This window comes from Choloepus didactylus, chromosome 15, assembly GCF_015220235.1.
Source record: "Choloepus didactylus isolate mChoDid1 chromosome 15, mChoDid1.pri, whole genome shotgun sequence".
NCBI lineage: Eukaryota > Metazoa > Chordata > Mammalia > Pilosa > Megalonychidae > Choloepus > Choloepus didactylus.
In genome coordinates, this window is record NC_051321.1 from 2,070,131 (window position 1) to 2,083,901 (window position 13,771).

Genomic DNA, 13,771 nt, shown 5'->3' on the forward strand with positions numbered 1-13,771 from the left:
GGCGAGGCTCAGGGGAGTGCGCTTGGGCAGCTCTGCAGAGGTGGGGCAGCTACAGCTGACTGAAGACCACGGTGTTTGCTCTCCTGCTGTGAAAGTCTCCTAAAGACTCCTGGGCAAGAGGTTTTTGTTTTTCCACTTGTTTGTTTGTTTGCAGGAACAAGGATTTTTTTTTTTAAATCATGATGCAAAGTGTGCAATCACTTTAAATGACAAGCCAGGGCACCCGGCATGGCCTCTCCACCTTTAATTCTCCTGCACTCTTCAGACTTTTCAACTCAAGTAAATTAATTCTTAGAGACTCACAAATTCCATCTAGCTTCCACGGTCAGAAACACAACTCCAGAAGAACATCGTATCATATGAGATCCAGGGCTGAAGAGTTCTGTAGGTCGTAAATCATTCTAAAAATGGTTTTTTCGTCTTGCTGTCCTGCCCTGCCCTGCCAGTGAGCTCCTCGAGTGTGGGCAGCCTAGAGCCTGGCTGACTTGGAAAACGGATTGTCAGGAGAGAAGGAGGGAGGAAGGAAAGAGGAAGCTAATGGTTGTCGCATGCATTGTCTGAGAGCTCTTCAGACCCTCCTTGTCAGTCTCAGTGCCCTGAGAATCCGACCTCGACTCCAGTGGCCCCATAAACAGCTGCTGTTGACTGAACCGCCTGCTTGCTCAGCAAATATTCGTTCATGGAATCCTGTCTGCTGAGCCTGTGCCGGGGCAGGCCCGTGACACTGAGGAAACAGCCCCAGTTCCTCCTGTGAGCTGCTTGGGCCAGGGCCCACGCCCGCCTCCGGGCTCCCTAACACGACACATCCCCACCGTGCAAGCCTCGGAGTGGCCACCTGGGCCTCTCGTCCACACTCTGGGCTGTGGGCCTGGGCTGTGCCTCAGAAGCCCCGAGAGGGCTGAGCGGGCTGAGCTGGTCAAGCGAGCGTCCAGGCTAAGCCCCCGTGGCTGCTCACCTCGTCCTTCTGAGCAGCTCACGTTCCCCGGAACATCGTGGACCCAGTGTGGTCCTCAGACCACAACTGCAGCGGCACAAGACAGAAAACACAAAGAGAACCCGGAAAGCTGCGATCAGGCCCATTCTGTGCACCTTGAGGACATGATACTGAAAATTACAGCAACATGTTACTAATGTCTTATTTGCTATATACCAATAGTAGTACTTAGGTAAGATCTTTATTTTGTGCAATGACTCTAAAACGTGGAGCTCATAACTGCCACCTTGGAGACGGGGGTGAAAGAAGAACTCAGATTGTGCACAACTTGCTCCTGGTCACACAGAGTTAGTATCGAATGTGCCGGAATTAAACATGAGCCGCACGCGAGTGTGAAGGCATTTCCCTCACGATGACTGAGGCTGTGTCCCCTGGGAGCGCTGGACAAGCATTTGGGGGCGTGGACCATCCTGGATGGTGGACACAAAGCGCAGTGGTGCTGTCGGCTGGTGACTTCCTTCCCAGACACCAGCCGCCTTGAATTCCCTGTAGGGGCTTCCGCCAGGGATGCTCCTGTGAGCCTCGGGCCCAGCCAGATTCCATTCCTTCCATTAGAGGGAAACAGGACAGCGCTGGGCTGAGAAGATTCCTTCCTGGGATAACTTCCTAAGCTGCAGAAGGGCCCATCTCGGACCACTGGGCACATGAGGCTTGTCTTCCCCACACTGAGACCCCGTCCCATCCCATATGTCCATCCCCCCAGCCCCAGGCTACACCTCCTGGGAGGTCTGCTGCCCCTCAGCCCCTCCCATTGCTCAGTGAGGTGCAGTGATGTGACAGGCCCACAGAGGGCAAGGGGACAGCTACTCCGGGTCAAGAAAGCCACTCAGTGCCCTGGGACCATGCCACGGGGGCTCTCGCTCCCCAAATCCGACTGCACGAGGCTGAGCCCACCCTGAGAGGGGAGGGTCACTTCAGGATGGAGCCCACCACCCGTGTCTGCCAGGAGAGGCTGCTGAGACGGCAGACAGCCACAACGGCCCCAATCCCTCAGACCAGAGTGGGTGACCCTCCACTCCGACTCCACACCCAGCCGGGGACCTGCTCTGGGCAATGGATGTGAGCAGACAGGTGCACACAGAAACCTGAAAAGCACTGGCCTCCCCCCCTGCTCCCCTGCCTGTGCCGGGGCAGCCTCCTCAGGCTCACCTGCCGGGGCTGCAGTGGGCAGAAGGAGACCCGTCACTCCCGGTGCACCTGACAGACCCCATTAGATCTACCTCCAGCCTTCTGTCTCCAGGCGAGTGAGTCCAGCCAAAGCCAGAAGAAACACAGCCAACCCATGGATTCATGAGCCAAATAAACATTTACTGTTTAAGCCATTGATTGTGGGGTGATTTGTTACGCAGTGAATACTGTGGGGATAGATAAGTGATGCGTCTGTGCATCTGAACCGACAGCTGCAAACAAAGGCCCCAGGGGCCCCTCCCTAGTGCCAGGAGGGCTGGGACGGGACGGAGCTGCCTGTGGGGTCTCAGTGGAGCTCCCACCCGTGCCCAGGACCACCAGGAAGTGTGTCTGCAGTCGAGGGCACTGAGCTTCTTGGAAAAAGAGAATAGAAGCCACTTGCCAAACTTTCCTGTTACAGCCTCAGGCAGTAGATGGTGCCTAAAGAACTACTGTTTTCCTGTTTTGTGGTTTGAATTTTAATAACATCAGATACAATATGGTAAAAGAACAGCCAAATAAGTGGATGTGTTTCCTTTTAAGAAACAAGTGCGGTGCCTTCCCGGGAGCAAACTGAACTTTCAGGGAAAGAGTGAACCTCAGTCACGAATACGGGAAAGGCAGACCCTGTGCCTTCTTTCTGGAATGGAATGTCTAACACCACTGCAGTGGTCTGCTTTCTTGTGGCTTTTTTATATAATCACTATCAAAAAGGTAAAATGATGTATTGGGACAGTGATGAGCCAGAGAAGAACAGAATTGGTGGAATTAAATTAAGCAAAAATCTGAAACAGAAACAGACCCTGACTTCCCATTATTTGAGTTATAGAAAACTTCATTTCTGTAAGCATTTTTAAAAAGATTCATCCAGTTATTTCAGGATCTCAATTACTCTTGTAAATGGGACAAAGTATCAATTTAAAACAGCTTTTTTCAACTTTTCAGTGTCAAAAGAAAACATAAAAATGACTCTATTTTAATGAGTACGTTTACACAGACTATTGCCCTTGTATGAAACCTTGCGTCATATGAAACACACCACCCCGTTTCACAGGATTTGCGCCTTTCCTTTCACACAGGTAACGTTTAAAAATACTTCTCAGGGTCGAGAAAATTATGTCAATCTTGCTTTTCCATGATCTAGAGAAAAGAGGGAAAAGAAAGATCGAATGTTCTTTTCTCATTAGCAAGGGGCACAGAGGCAGCATTCCCGGAGAAGCAGTGTCACCGGGTGTGTGGGCTCCCTCAGCAAGTGCCCAAGAGAGGAGGGAGGCCCCATTCCAGCCCCAGGGGAGAAGTGTCGAGGGATCTGGTTTCTTGTGGGGAGCATCACCCATTCCTTTCAACAACTTTGAGTCAAGTCTGGGCTGACCACTGGCCACGATGGTCTGCCTTGAAGCCATGGTGCCAGGGGTCCAGGGAGCCAGGAGGGTGGACAGGAGCTGAGCAGTCTGGCTCAGGAGGCTTCAGACATCAGGAAAGTCTCAGCTGCCTGCCGGATCACCTCCACTTGGACCCCACTTGACTTTGGCTTTGCTCGGAAGTGGGGATAGATTCCAGACCACCAGGCCATGTGTTCCTGCTGACCTTAATGATTTGTCAGGTTCATCTGTCCAACCATGCCCTCTCCTCAGAAAAGGAGCCCCCAATTCTCTTTTTGCCCAGATTTCTGCCTCAGCCCTTTATTAAGCTCACTCTCCCATTTGTGTTTCAAACCTGCCACCCAAGAACCTTGACAAGATCCCCCTTGACAAGTTCCTTGACTCCAGAATCCCTGCCCTTGCCCCTGCCTCAGACCTGAGAGCAGCACTGGAGTTTATCAGAGCCACAAGCACACATCCGTCCATCCACCCACCCATCCACCCACCCACCCATCCGTCCATCCATCCATCCGTCCATCCATCCACCTGTCCATCTGTCCATCCATCCATCCATCCACCCACCCACCCATCCATCCATCCATCCACCCACCCACCCATCCATCCATCCATCCATCCACTCGTCCATCCATCCACCCGTCCATCTGTCTGTCCATCCATCCATCCATCCATCCACCCAAGAAGCATGTGTTGACAGCCTGCTATGCACAAACATATAAGATAGAATTTTCATCCTCAGGAAAATCATATAAAAGAATATATAGCAATATAATAGGGTATATAATGAGCTATGGGAGTACAGTAAGATGCAGAAACACAAGCAGAGGTAACAACCTGTTTTCATAGGAGAAGGTATTTGATTCAGGCCTTGAAATATGAGGAGGCTGAGGAAGCTTCTCAGAAGGACTCACCTGGTGAGGCATCTGGACCGTGGAGGAATGAGGAAGAGATAGGAACCAAATATTCACAAAGGAGATATACACAGAGAAACCTAGCCAAGAAACACCTTTAGAAAAGTGATTCAACCCCAATAGGAATCCAAAGCATGTAAATTAAAACTATAAAATGGTACATTACTTGTTGCCAACAAGATTAGATGGATTTTTAAAGTGATAATGTTCCGCGGTAGCATAATGAGATGAACTGACTGTATCTCTATACTCCCAAATTAGCAATATACCTCAGGGAGCTTAAAAGAATTCAGAACCTTCGGCCTTCTATAAATCTGAAGACAAGGATTCTGTCCTGCAAAACTATCCTTCAAAAAGTAAAGAAGAAATTAAGATATTCCCAGAGAAACAAAATCTGAGAGAATTAGTCACCAACAGACCTGCCCTAAAAGAATAATAAAGGGAATCTTTCATTTGAAATTAAAGGACACAAAACCCTAACTCAGATATGCATAAAGAAAGAGAGACTCCTGGTAAAGGTAACTGTATAAGTAAATGCAAAATATAAACAGATATATATATAAACTTAAATATAAAGTATAAACTTTTTTTGTAATATTTTTCTCTTATCTAATTTAAAGACACCTACGTAATACAATAATCATAAAATTACATTCATAGGCTTATAATGTATAAAGATACAATTAGTATGAGGATGATCTCACAAAGGTGGGGGATTGGAAGGGACCTATATTTGAGCAAATTTTGTACACTATTGAAATTAAGTTTGTATTAATCTTAACAGATTGTTATAATTATAATCATCAGAACAACTGTTAAGAAAATACATATAGTATAATAAATGAGATGACAATTAGTATGGTACACTAGATATCTAGTTAACACAAAATAAGGTAGTAATGGAAAAATAAAGGAAAAAAACAGAAAACAAACAGCAAAATTGCAGATGTAAGCCATAGTTTATTAGAAATAACATTAATTATACATGGATTAGGCACACTATAATCAGAATTTAAAAAAACAGAATTTAAAAAAAAAACAGAATTTAAACAGAATTTTAAAAAATCAGAATTCAAAAAAGATTAAAAAAATATGTTGTAAAGTATAAACACACTTTATATTGACAGACACAATTGGTTACAAGTAAATGGTTGGAAAAATGATACCATGCAAATAGTAACCAAAAAAGATCTGGAGTTGCTATTCTAATGACAGACACAATAGATTTGAAGACAAAATTTGTTACTAGAGAAAATAAAGAACAGTTTATAATGATTTAAGAGCCAATCCATCAAGAAGACATAACAGTTATAAACATGTGTGACCCAAAGGAGACAGCAGCAAAACCCAGGAAAAAAAGAAAACTGAGAACTGAAGGGAGAGGGCAAAATAGACAGTTCAACATTAAGTGTTGGAGATTTCAATGCCACACTTTCAATAATGGATAGAACAATCTGACAAAAGATCAACAAGGAAATGAAAGTTAAACAACACTATAAACCAACTAGACCTGACCCATTTATAGAACATTCAACCCAACAACAGCAGATACACACATTCTTCTCAAGTATACGTGGAACATTTGCCAGATTATACCATATGTTCAATAATAAAACAAGACTCAATCAGTTTAAAAGGATTGAAATCATAAAAATTTATGTCCTCCATCTTCAAAAGAATGAACTGAGAGGGCAATAACAGAAGAAAATTTAAGAAATTCACAAATATGAAGAAATTAGCCAACATACTCCAAAATAACCAGTCAAAAAAATAAATTACATAGAAAATTAGAATTAACTTTCAGAAGAATGAAAATGAAAACAATACATACCAAAGCTTGCTAGGCGTAGTTGAAACAATGCTTTGAAGGAAAATGAAAACTGCAACTGTCTGTTAAAAAAAGATCTCAAATCAATAACTTTACCATCCACCATTGAAAAACATAAGAATAGAAGCAAACTAAACCCAAAGCAAGCAGAGGAAGGAAATAATAAATGTTTAAATCAAATAGAAAAAAGAAAAACAATAGAGGATATAAACAAAAATTAATTCTTGGAAAAATCAGCAAAGTAGTCTAACTATTAGCTAAACTGACAAGAAAAAAAAAGAGAAGGCGCATATTAAAATCAAGAAAGAAAGAGGGGATATTACTACCTAAATTGCAGAAATAAAAATATTTATGAGGGGATATTTGAACAATTTGTAAGCCAACAAATTAGGTAAATTAGATGAAATAGATAAATGCCTAGAAACACAAACTATCAAACCTGATTTAAGAAGACAGAAAATCTATTGATCTCTAACAAGTAAAGATGTTGAATTATTAATAATATCTTGTAAACTACCCATGAAAACAATCCCAGGCACAGGTAGCATCACTGGTGAATTTTAGCAAATACCTAGAGAAGAATAATATCAGTTATTCACAAGCTCTTCCAAAAAGAGAAGAGGACTGAATACATCCAGGTGTGCTCTATGAAGCCATTATTAGCCTGATACCAAAACCAGACAAGGCATCAAAGGAAAAGAAACCAAAAGACCAATATCTTGTATTTATGTAAACACAAACATTCTCAAAGCATTCAGCAAACCAAACCCAGCAACATATGAAAAGGATTATACACCATGAACAGTGGGATTTATTCCAGAAATGCAAAGTTGGTTTAACATCTGAAAATCAATTAATGGAATATATTATGTCAATGGAATAAAGGACAAAACCCACACATTCATCTCAATAAATGCAGAAAAAGCATTTGACAAAACCCAAAGCATTTTCATGATTAAATACACTCAACAAACTAGGAAATGATGGATGCTTTGTAAACCTGATAAGGGTTTCTATGACACCCAGACTAGAAAGGAAGAAGTAAGGAATACATACATATGCACACCCACCTCCGACAAAACTATTAGAACTGTTAAACAAGTTCTGTAAAGTTGCAGAACACAAGGTCAACATGCAAAACTCAGCTGTATTTCCATGTAACAGCAATAAATATTCTGAAATGAAATTAAGAAAATTATACTTACAATACTGCAAAAATAATAAAATACTTAAACTATATTTAACAAAAGTGTAAGACATGTACACTGAAAACTACAAAAATTGTTGAAATGAATTAATGACCTAAGTAAATTTTAAAAGACACCATGTCCATCATTGGTGCATTATATGCATTATATTAAGAATGCAGCACACCTGAAATTGATCTGAACATTCGATGCAACCCCTATTAAACTTATAGCTCTTCTTTTTGCAGAAATTGAGAAGGTGATTCTAAAAATAACATGAAAATGCAAGAGCCCATATAAACAAAACAATCTTGATAAAGCAGAACACAATTGGAGGATTCAAACTGCCTGGTACTAGCACAGGATAAACATACAAATCAATGGAATGGAATTGAGAGTCCAGAAATAAACTTGCCGAGTTAGGTTCAATTGATTTTCAACAAGCGTGCCCAGATCCTTCAATGAGGGAAGGAATCATCTTTTCAACAAATTGTGCTGGAACAACTATAAGCAAAATGAATCAAAAGTCTAAATGTAAGAGCTAAAACTGTAAAACTCTTTGAAGGAAATCTATGCATAAATCTTTGTGACCATGGATTAGGCAATGGTTTCTTAGATATGACATCAACAGCACAAACGACAAAAGAAAAATTAGATAAACTGGACTTCATCAAAATGAAAACTTTTTTTGTATTTCATAGGGCACCATAGCAATGTGAAAAGACAACTCACAGAATAGGAGAAAAAATTGCAAATCATACATCTGTTAAGACTCGTATCTGTATAAAGTACACTTTCAATTCAAAAATAAAGAGACAAATGACCGTTTTTTTTTTAAAATGGGGAAAGATTTGGATGATATTTTTCAGAAGAAAATATACAAATGGCTAAAAAGGACATGGAAAGATGCTCAAAATAATTAGTTATTTGGGAAATGCAAATCAGCTCCACAATGAGATACCACTTCACACCCATTAGAATGGCTTTAGTCAAGAAGACAGATAACAACAAATGTTGGTGATAATGTGGAAAAAATGAAACACTCATACCTTGCTGGGAAGAATATAAAATTGTGCAGCCTCCCTGGAAAACCCTTAGCAGTTACTCAAGAACTTAAACATATTGTTATCCTGTGACCCAGCAACCCCACTCCTAGGTATATACCAAAAGAAATGAAGCCTTACATCCATATAAAAGCTTGTACATAAATCTTCATAGTAGCACTATTTGTAGCAGTTGAAAAGTGGAAATAAACCAAATGCCCATCAACTGATGAATGGATAAACAAAATGAGCTTTTATAATTCAGCCACAAAAAGTAATGATGTGCCGATACCTGCTACTTTGGAAACGTTGTGCTAAGTAAAAGTAGCTGGACAAAAATGACCATGAATTATATGATTCCGTTCTTTGAAATGTCCAGAATAGACAAATCCACAGAGATGGAAAGTAGATTAGTGATGCCAGGGTTGAGGGGTGGGGATGACTGCTCGAAGGGCATTGGGTTTCTTTTTTCTACCCCTATATAGTTATATATTTATGTATTCACCACCATCACCACTCTATTGTAAGAACATCTCCATTTCCTTCACAAAGAAGGAGGAAGAGTCAAAGAAGGGAGAGAGACAAAAGAAAAAGTAAAAGAAAGAAAAAGAAACATGACAGCTGATAAGCAACAAAAGGCAAGATAGATTTAACCTAAAGTAGAATAAAAGAGTCAGACAACATCACCAATGCCAAGTCTCCCATACTGCTCCCCCACAGCCCCCTCCCAAAGACATTCAGCTTTGGTATATTGCCTCCACTATATCAAAAGAAGCATAATACAACATTTCCAGTAACCACAGTCTCCAGTTTGCATTGACTGTATTTCTTTCCCCAGTACCACCCTATCTTCAACATGCTGCAAGGTTGACATTCATCTGTTCTCCCCCATGTAAAAACATATTTGTGCATTTTATCACAATTGTTGAGCACTCCAGGTTTCACTGAGTTATACAGTCCCAGTCTTTATCCTTCCACTTTCTTCCTGATGTCCCACAAGCTCCTAACCTTCTTCTTTCAACCATACTCACAGCCATCTTTGTTCAGTGTACTTACATTGCTGTGCTACTGTCACCCAAAATTGTGTTCCAAACTTCTTACTCCTGTCTATTCCTATCTGTCTGTAGGACCCCCTTTAGTATTTCCTGTAAAGCAGGTATCTTGTTCACAGACTCTCTCTTTGTCTGTTTGTCAGAGAATATTTTAAACTCCCACTCATATCTGAAGGACAATTTTGCCAGATATAGGATTCTTGGTTGGTGGTTTTTCTCTTTCAGTATCTTAAATATATCACACCACTTCCTTCTTGCCTCCATGGTTTCTACTGAGAAATCCAGACATAGTCTTATCAAGCTTTCTTTGTATGTGATGGATTGCTTTGCTCTTGCTGCTTTCAAGACTCCCTCTTTATCTGTGACATTTGATAATCTGATTATTAAGTGTCTTGGCATAGGCCTATACATATCTATTCTGTTTGGGGTATGCTGTGTTTCTTGGATCTGTAATTTTATGTCTTTCATAAGAGATGGGAATTTTTCATTGATTATTTCCTCTATTATTAATTCTGCCCCTTTTCCCTTCTCTTCTCCTTCTGGGACACCCATAACATGAACATTCATGTGCTTCATGTTGCCATTCAATTCCCTGAGACATTCCTCATATTTTTCCATTCTTTTCCCTATCTGTTCTTTTGTGTGTAGGATTTCAGCTGTCTTGTTCTCCAGTTCCTGAGTGTTTTCTTCTGCCTCTTGAGATCTGCTGTTGTGTGTCTCCATTGTGGTTTTCATCTCTTGTGTTGTGCCTTTCATTTCCATAGATTCTCCTGGTTGTTTTTTCAAACTTTCGATTTCTACCTTACATTTGCCCAGTGTTTTCTTTATAGCCTTCATCTCTTTTGTTCTATCTTCCCTGAACTCATTGATTTGTTTTTTATTTGATTTTGCATATTTCTTTGAAAATCTTTAATTGATTGTTTCATTAAAGTCAAACAATATCTCAACTGTATCTTGATTGAGGTATAAGTTTGCTCCTTTGGGCTGTGCCTTCGTTTTTCCTAGTATAGATTGTAGTTTTCTCTTGTCTAGGCATCTGGTTTACTTGGTTACTCAGTCAGATTTTCCCAGACCAGAACGAATGCTGGTCTCAGAATGGGGTTATATTCAGGGTGTATCTTAGAGGAAAGACGGACTTTTCTGTGAGGTCTCCAGTCACTGTGCTTTTCCTAACCTGTCCTGTGGGTGACATCTGTCAGCCTGTCACTCCTGACTGGTGTAAGGAGATGTGTCTTGGCTTCAGATCCTGTTTTAGCTGTTTTCCCGCCAGGCTCTGAGGTCTGGTTCTGGAGGGAAACCTGGGCCCCACCTCCTTCCTCTTTGGGAAGATATATCCCCTAGGGAGTTATCATCTGCATTTGAATAGTCTCTCTGACTCTGTTATCTCCACCCCTGTCTGGGTCAGAGCACTGCAAACTGAAAATGTCTGTGGCTCTCTCCTCTGAGCCCCTCAGGTTGAGAGAGAGAAAAAGGGGCTGAGAGCCCCCTTTTGGAGCCAGTGCATGGCCCCCCAGTTTCACTTATTGGCCAGAGGTAACACCTGGTCTTCTGGGCTTCTGGACAGATGAGTCTTCTGGTTCTTTAAGGTTAGTCATCACTAAAAGCCTCTGTCTGCTTGTTGGGGGGTTGTAGCTTGTATTCAGCAGTCTACATGTGTTAATTAAGACCCCAGTTTGGGCTGGGCTGAGCTACATTCACTTGCTCCCAGAATGCTGCTTTCTCCCACAGTGAGGTCCTGCAGCTAAGCCTGCCATGGGAGGAGGGGCTCCTGGCCCAGTTCTGCAGTTTTTACTTACAGATTTTATGCTGTGATTTCAGGCATTCCTCCCAAACCAGGTCAGTGTATGATGTGTGGACAGTCACGGTTGTCCCCTAGCAGTTATTCCAAATTATTTACTAGTTGTTCCTGGTTGTTCATTAGTTGTTCCAGGACTAACTACCTTCCACTTCTCTCTATGCTGCTGTCTTGCCCCCTCACCACTGGGATTTTTTTTTGGGTGATGGGAATGTTCTGGTATTAGATCATGGTGATGGTTGCACAAAATTGTGAATATACTAAAACCACTGTGTTTGCACCCTTCAAAACAATTAAAAAATAAACTTGAAAAAAATAATATTAAACTAAAATAAAACATGGTCATTTTACCTAATGGTACAGGAGTTACTTGATATAAATATAGGGAATAAGGTGAACCTCTTACGTTAGTCACACAATGCACAAAAAATAACTCAAAATCTGCCATAAGTCTAAATGTAAGTGATAAAATATAAAACTAGGAGAAAACATAGGAGAAAATCTTCTCAACTGTGGAGTGGTCAAATATTTGCTGGGACACAAAAAACAGTAACCATTAAAGTTATACTTCATTAGATTTAGAACTTCTGCTTTTTAAAAGATGCCATTGAAAAAATAAAAATTCCTGTCATGGACTGATAGGAAATATTTGCAATACGTATATCTGACTAAGGAATTGTATCCAAACTATGTAAATGTTAATAATTCTTACAACTCAACAATAAGACAATACAATAAAAATGGGGCAAATGATTTGGACAAACCTTTCAACAAATAAAGTATTATGTCATACACAGTGAACTGTGCACTTAAAAATGGGTGCATCTTATTGTTTTGTATTTAAATTCAGTGAACTGGATTTCATATTTCAATACCAAAACCCAGCAAAAGATTTGAAGAGATGCTTGACCAAAGAATGTGCATGAATGGCCAATAAGCACATGTAGAGGTGTTCTACATCCTTAGTAATCATAGAAAGACAAATGACAGCCGTGATAAAGTACGACTGCACACAAACGACCACGGATGGCATTAGAAATAACCGCTTATGGTGGGGATGAGGGTCACACGGAAGGCCAGCCTTAAAAGCTTTTCTCCCTGATTAAGAGGGTTTTTAGCTTAGAGCCCCTCCTCTTCCCCCAGTCCACAGTCTACATCTCCCAGACTCCCTTGCAGCTCAGTGTGGCCACATGGAGACAGTGGCCAGTGGGCTCTCGGAGCCTGTGGCCGTGCCCGGGCCCTCTCAGGGATGGCTGTTATGCACCTGTTGCTTGTTTCCACCTGTCTTGTCATGCTTATCTGATGGCTGGAACCTGGGACTATCTGGGGCACTCCAGGGGGTCCCTGGGTGTCGGGGAGCAGAGCCCGACCCTGGACATCGGTCACCAACACTCCCATGTGAGAGGGAAAACCCCAGATAAGAATGCTTAAACAAAACAGCCAAAGTAGACAAAAAATAGACATTTACTTCTGTCAAGCTAGGCTGAACCTAATCTCAACCACTGGTATAGACGTCCATGCAGCTTTGTGTCTTAGGGCTGTCTTACCTGCACTGTCTCTGAATTACATGCACTTATAGAGAAAACCATCTGTCACACATGAAATGGAGCAGGACGAGGGAGAACAAAAAAGGAGAGTTGAAGGCATCATCTCAGAAGGTGAAATTGGGGTGGGGTTTCCTGTTTACTAGTTCTTTCCAGAGTATAGACCATGTCCACAGGGCTATGGGGACACAGAAGCCCACCACACACTCTTCAAAGTGAGTTGCAAAGGGTTCTGAGAGTGAAACTTACTGGGTATCTACTCTTCACCCTCTCTTTCCTTGTGGCATTGCAAAACTGTAAGGCGAACGTTAGGGTGGCTGGTCTGCTTTCCAGAGTCTCGGATGTTGGGTGCCCTGCTTGGTGTCTCTCTGAAAGCAGACGGACGCCAAAGCCTGTGTTGTCCAGAAGGCCTGATGCCCCGCGGAGCCCACCAGCTCACTGACGGTGAAGGGGTGAATGACAAAGCAAGGAAGGATGCAATAACAGATGTGGGCACATGGAGGGATAGGACTGGGGCAGCTTCAGTGGGAAGACGCAGGGAGAAGAGAGGAAATAGAAACAGATTCACAAATTGAAGAAAAATGAGGGGCCAAAGTAACTTGATTTTGACATTCAAATTCATATGCATTTTGCAAAAGTAATCAGTCACCGAGCATACAGATGTAATTGTAAAAATCTTTGCATCCCGTCTTCCACCCCCATAAAATACACTAAATAACTTCTAGTGATCATCATTCCAACTGTCCCCTAATGCTGAGGCTTGACGCGGGAACCCCTTCTCGGCAATTTGTGAGAAATGATGAAATAGCATGTGGGCAGATGGTTACTAAAGCCTCAGGAAACGTCTGTCCTTGGCAAGAAATATTATCCC